This window comes from Channa argus, chromosome 5, assembly GCF_033026475.1.
Source record: "Channa argus isolate prfri chromosome 5, Channa argus male v1.0, whole genome shotgun sequence".
Lineage (NCBI taxonomy): Eukaryota > Metazoa > Chordata > Actinopteri > Anabantiformes > Channidae > Channa > Channa argus.
The window spans coordinates 26,140,274-26,147,117 of record NC_090201.1 but is presented as its reverse complement, the minus strand read 5'-3'; the positions used below and the strand labels follow the sequence as shown (position 1 = coordinate 26,147,117).

General features: G+C 35.6%; 1 long non-coding RNA gene across 2 annotated transcripts; it reads right to left on the bottom strand.

Annotated features, from left to right (window-relative positions):
• Positions 1-2,718: 2,718 nt before the first annotated feature.
• LOC137128271 (uncharacterized) lies at positions 2,719-6,435 on the bottom strand. Of its 2 annotated transcripts, XR_010914532.1 has the most exons (5): positions 5,602-6,435; positions 5,396-5,502; positions 4,443-4,766; positions 4,137-4,275; positions 2,719-3,959 (listed from the first exon to the last, which is right to left on the bottom strand). It is a non-coding gene; the product is annotated as an uncharacterized lncRNA (long non-coding RNA). The 2 variants fall into 2 exon arrangements; XR_010914531.1 differs by having other exon boundaries at positions 2,720-3,959; positions 5,396-5,835.
• Positions 6,436-6,844: the final 409 nt, after the last annotated feature.

Sequence of the window (6,844 nt, the reverse complement as noted above, 5' to 3'; positions counted from 1 at the left end):
TCAAATAACTAAAATTTACTTTCCAATAAAGGCCACAACTAAGCACCTATGCGTTCAGTCTATCTCCTACTTCTTGATTTGGTGCCTTCCCTGACATGTACATTTCCACAACCCCAAACATTTTCAAATTTATAAATTATGCAAATGTTAATTTCTAGGTTTTAATTTATTTTTGACTTTATTCACTTTCTATTTAATCAAATTTAAAAAAAAACACAATGTTCAAATGTATGGGGATGTAAAATAGATGAAACCAACATAGAAAGAAGATTATTGTGTCACATTAGTCAGTAGGTGCACTCAAAATCCCATCTGGTGCGGTTTCGGTTTCTGCTATGGTGTGTATGGTTTTCCATTCCATTAAAGAGAACCTATGTAACCAGCAGCACACAACATGACTGCGAAATGAGTGCAGTGTTAACTGAGTACGTTTACATCAGGCTTTGGCTGTACTGACACCATTAATGCTTCCAGTTGTTCTCTGCATCCTGGAATTTTTAAAACTCAAGGAGGCTAATAATCCCGTTCAGTAAAGCAAATATGTAATCATGTGAAACTTGTGTGTACTTACACGAGCTCGTGATACAAAAGTACAGAAAGGAACAGGTTTCAAATTAGTGAGTGATTGACAGACTGAAATTAATAGTGCCAAACACAACAAAGGCTTTTAAGTTATGAGTATTTAAAACAAATAGAATATTTTTCTTAGTGCCAGTGGGATGCTAAGCTAAAGCTGCAGGTCTCTTAGACACAGGACAATAAATGTTATTGTTATTGTGTTAAAAAAAAAAACAGCAAGCACTTATAAATTTGACATTAGCCTTTTTTCTTATGGACTACAGTCATCCACACAACTGTACTCAATGACCTGATGCTGGATGTTATGAAGTGATCGCTGTAATCAACTTTTAAATTTTACCAGATTTTGTATTTAATTTTTGCATTTTTCTTATTATATTTTTACTTCGTCTCTTGTTGTTTTAATCAGAATATGAGGAATATATACAGTGCTCACAAAAGGTTATATTTGACTTTCGGGAGAAATTTATGGAAAATTTTAAGAGTTCATGCTACAGTGATATTATATTATTGATAATCATTTGCTATTATACTACATTAAGCTACGTCTGTGAGGTTAAGTTGAAAAAGCCTTTCATGGCAGCATGGTGGTTAAGTGGTAAAGTGTAGGTCTCATTCACCAAAGAACATGGGTTCAAACCCCATTCATCTTTTTACTGGACTCACTGCTTGATTATGCAATTTTACATGGTGTATAAGTACAGTCTCAAATGGGCAATTCATTACTGAACCTGAAATGTACATCTCCAGACAATGAAAAATATGTGAACCATACACAAGCAAATTGCCACTACAGTATATTTGGCTAGATGGTACCTAGGAGTGTGTAAAGGTGAGGCAAAAGTGCTAAGGTAATAGTATCCCCAATCATCTTAACAATTTTATAAATACAAAAATTATGCAAATGTAGCAGTTTTAGGTTTGAATATAGTTTTTTACTCTGGCTTTATTTGTTTTATATTTATTCTAATAAAAAAAAATCACAATGTTTAAATGTATGGGAATGTAAAATAGATTAAAAAAAGAGGAAAAGAAATTAAAGAAAAAATTATATTGTATCACAAAGAAATTACTTTGTTTGGCTTGGTAAGTTTTAAGTTGATGGCTGATTGAAACACTTTTGTGAGGCGATGATGCAAACTGAAGATGGTAGCTCTTAAAAACATGTGTAGTGAATTACATCTATGTAATTAGATAACAAAACGCTGTATATATTATAGATACTAATAAATGAAAAAAATGAAAAAAAGAGTAAACAGTAACTTAACAGCTAAATAATACCATTGTAATAGTGGGTAATTTGCAGTAATAACAAAGCAGTAATGTGGGTAATCTCTGTAATAAAAATGTAACAGTTATTATGTTGAAAATAGCTTATAATAAAGTACTACGGCAGTTACTAAAGTATAGGACATAAACTATGCCTCATCCATGTGACACTTTTTAGATTGATATTATCATTCTAATTTAAGTTGGTAATGAAGGCGAAGAATGGCGAAGAAAGACAGGGATTATGACCTATACAGCAACCGTAGACCAACCAACAGCCCTGTATATCATTACAGAAATAATACCGCCTATTACCCTGTTATTATTAAGATTTTACCCTCACTATTACCACACCGTATCGTAGATATTACCACTCTGACTGAATTAAGTTTACATCAGGCTTTGGCTGTACTGACACCATTAATGCTTCCAGTTGTTCTCCACAGGAGAAGGAGGCTAATAATTACGCTCAGTAAAGCAAATATGTAATCATGTGAAACTTGTGTGTACTTACACAAGCTTGTGATACAATAGTCCAGAAAGGAACAGGTTTCAAATTAGTTAGTGATTGACAGACTCAAATGAATAGTGCCAAACACAACAAAGGCTTTTAATTTCTGAGGATTTAAAACAAATAGAAAATGGTTCTTTGATTTTTTTTTTTTTATTTGCTTTTCAGAGTTTAATGCTGAGACTGAGGACATTGAGCTGCCTATTTGTTTTAAGTATTTAAAACAAATATTAAATATTAAAACACCTATTTGTTTTAAGTATTTAAAACAAATAGAAAACTCTTCTTTACATTTTAGTGTCAGTTGGATCCTGAGCTAAAGATATTGCAGGTATCTTAGACACAGGACAATAAATGTACACAAACACACACATATCATTTGGTTTGTCTTTTTTAATCACATTTACCGTCACCACAAAGTCATCAGCATTCTTGTGCCTGCTGAATTTTGTTTGCTGCATTCTATCTTATAACATTCTGAAGGTTGAACAATAGTATTACTGGTCATGTAGCTCGGACAAGATATTGTGTAACAAAGTTAAAATTAAAATCAAGCAAGCACCTCTAAATGAGACATTAGCCTTTTTTATTATGGATTAAACAGTTAAATGACGCGGGATGTTATGAAGTGATTGTTGCAATCTACATTTAAATTCTACCAGATTTTCTTTAATCCAATTTTTACTTTTTTCTTATTACACTTATTTTCACTTAATCTCTTTTTGTTTTCATCAGAATATGAGGAATATATACAGTACTCACAAAAAGTTACGGATATTCGACTTTTATGGAAATTTATGGAAAAATGTTAAAAGTTTATGCTACAGTGATATTATATCATGAAAGCAGAGCATTTATGTAGACGCATGAAATGGTAATTCCTTCACCTTTAAAACAATTGGGGTGGGTGGTTATACCACAACACAAAAAATGTCAATAACTTGTCAGATGTTATGTGTCATCTTGGTCTCATGATGTCCAAATGTGAACAGCGTGATAAAGAGCACTGTTTGAATGCAAATTGTCACTGAACCAGAATATTTAAGTGGTCGATTCATGGATCAGACCCGATCTGTGAATTACGTTGGAAAGTTTGGGGTTAATCACCTTATTAGAGAACAGCATGTTATGCAATAGGTTCTGAAATATTGAACAGCTGGAAATGTGCATTTGAAAGTTTAGAGAAGGTCAAATTGACTGGCCAACACGCATCAGGAGCAATTAAGTTGGGGTTCAGTGTCTCCATCATGTGACAAGATCGAAGCAACAACCCTGGGATTCGGGGACAACTGCTCTACCTCAAGCACCACAATGGCACTTCAACTAAACTGCTGATTATTGACATGATGAGGACACTTTAAGTTGTGAGTCTTTCAGATTTGTTTAAAAAAATTGGGCCATGATTTTTTACCTGAGAAAGATTCTGACTAGAGACTGAGCCCAGGTCTGTTTTGTAGTCAGTGCTCTGCATCAGTCAAAGTAATAGTTCTGCATAAAGATAGCTTTTGTGTCTTTGAAGACAGGAGCGAAGTTGTACATGAGAGCATTTTGTTCTTCCTCAGGACTGGGACAGTGGTGATGGCTCTTCATGAATGAAAGACTGAAAGACAGAATAAATAAGAAAAAGGGAGTAAAGGATTGAAAGACAACACTCTCTTAATGTCTAAAGCTTAAAAATTAAAATCACAGACTTTTTTCTTTTTTTGTGTTTGTTTATTTTAATATACTACAATTTGGAAACCTCACAATACAAATACTATATAAAGTGCAACAATACCTGGGGTAAGAGTAAGAGGTAGAGCCATGGATGTGGTATTGGTGAAGGTGAGCAGGTCTTTATTGGCTGTGAGGTAGGGAAGCTGCTGGAAGCCTTGGTTGGATCCCCAGATTGGACAGTAGTCTCCAGCATTGTTGGCCTGAAGAAGATTGAGAACGAAGAAGATGATACACAAGATGTAAGGCCACTTTTTAATCTCAAAAATGATCCTTAATACTTCATCAATAAAAATACTTCACTTTGAACTTGTTATAACTGATGCTCTTACTTTCTTTCGCTTAAGTAGAAATTTCAGCAGGTACTTACTGTATACACTTAGTGGAGTACTTTGTTGTTTGTTTATTTGTACTTTTACGTAAGTACTTATCCACCACTGCTTCCCTCAGATTTACTTTCTCTTTCATTGTTTGCATCTTTCCTGCTTCACCATCCGCTTGTTTGTCCTCTTTACCTTATCTATGACCTAACTGCCATGCTTGTTTCCTTTTCTGAACTGTAGTGTCACTATCAAGTCAATTCACGTCAGGATCACGTCAGCAGCGGCGGAGTGAACCATATCCGGCTTATCTATCCACTTGTAGGCGCTTTTCTCCGGATGCCATTGCACTGCATAAAATGGGTAACGGTAGGCTGAAAAGAAAAAAAAAAAAAAACAGAAAAATTGCCATCAGACAATTAAATCTTTCTTGTGTACTGAACAACTAAAGCAGTCATTGCCTTCACATTTATCGATCATTTTTCGTTTAAAATAAGACCATCATGATCATTGCCATTACTATTTGAGCTGTTTCAGCATCTTTCAAATTTACCTTAATCTGTTAACTGTACTCCTTAGTATCATTAGTAAAAACAATAGAGTAATGTTTCAGGCTGATGTGATTTTAATAGTTCTTGTAAAATAACAGAGGTCTATGACACACAACCAAGTTCATCCAGGGTGCGGACAACTAATCTACCCTGCAAAGGATATTTAGCACTGGTTTTAGCATCTGGATGGTGATAGAGGAACATGGGATTAATTTAGATATTGATCAAACTTATCTTTTAAAATGAAATGGTGGTGCCATCTGGTGGGCAGTTCTCCAAATGTACTGTACTAGAGAAGACTGAGGTGGACTAAATGCAGTATTTGTTTGTACTCTCACTTGTAAGACCATTCATAACAGAAATATAGCTACTCTTATGTCAGAGGTGGTACCTTACACAGTGTAAAAGAAATCAAACAAATCAAAAGGATTAAAAGTAAGAGCAAAAAATACCTGAGTTGATAGACTCCACTTGTGGAAGTTGGAAGTGATGTTTTCCCCAGTCAGCGACTGCACCGAGTCCTTGGGAAAACTCCGAAACAGTCGGCCGGACCGAGTCACTAGAGGACAGACAGAGTCTTAAACAATTAGATGAAGAACACAGCAGAAAGAATTGTGTATTCAAATTTAATGTTTAACTTTTGTTTTGGTATTTGTACAATTAATGCTGTGAGAATCTATCCACAAAGGAGCCACCCCACTCCAAGCAGTTAGTAATGCTGCTGTGGGATGAATGTCAACAAGTAAATCTGCAAAAGGCCATGTTAAGTCTAAAATAAATTTGTAACTAACATGCGATAACTTCAGTTACACTAAGCCGCTGTCAAATAACTGCAGGGCTAAGAGGAGTCTGCATACAGACAGGAAGTAACATGGCTAAAATCCTGCTGCAATACTAACAGCCTGTAGCTACGGCAAACACAGTGGAGCTGATAACAGATGTCTCAGGAAGTGCTGATCCAGTTCTGCACTGCCACATTAGATTATATTGGTTTCCATCACCACATCATCCATCATTGTCTAATATAGTGCAGCCAGCAAACAAGACAATCAGAGGCTGTAGTCCACCATCTGCTCTGCCGACAACATCACCGGACACTCAATCTTCAGAGTGGTCACATCAGGAAATACATGTTATTATTATTCATGTTCTTGTCATATATGTTGTTATTTGGGTATCTACCACCAGCCTTGTGTTAATACTGTGTGGCTTAAGTCATTTCCAAATAGAAATCGTGTCAGTAGGAGTTATTGCAGGATTCCAGTAAAAAGGAGCAGACGGGGCAAACATATAAAGTGCAACAATAACTGGGGTAAGAGTAAGAGGTAGAGCCATGGATGTGGTATTGGTGAAGGTGAGCAGGTCTTTATTGGCTGTGAGGTAGGGAAGCTGCTGGAAGCCTTGGTTGGATCCCCAGATTGGACAGTAGTCTCCAGCGTTGAGAAAAAAGAAGATGATACACAAGATGTAAGGCCACTTTTTAATCTCAAAAATGATCCAAGCAGCCTGTTATATCCATAATACTTCATCAATAAAAATACTTCACTTTGAACTTGTTATAACTGATGCTCTTACTTTCTTTCACTTAAGTAGAAATTTCAGCAGGTACTTACTGTATACACTTAGTGGAGTACTTTGTTGTTTGTTCATTTGTACTTTTACGTAAGTACTTATTAGTACTGCTTCCCTCAGATTTACTTTTTCTTTCATTGTTTGCATCTTTCCTGCTTCACCATCCGCTTGTTTGTCCTCTTTACCTTATCTATGACCTAACTGCCATGCTTGTTTCCTTTTCTGAACTCTAGTGTCACTATCAAGTCACTTCACGTCAGGATGAGGAAGTAAACCATGGGTCGTGGGTTTGAGCCATAGCCTAACGATGGTACTTTCCCCTTTGAACT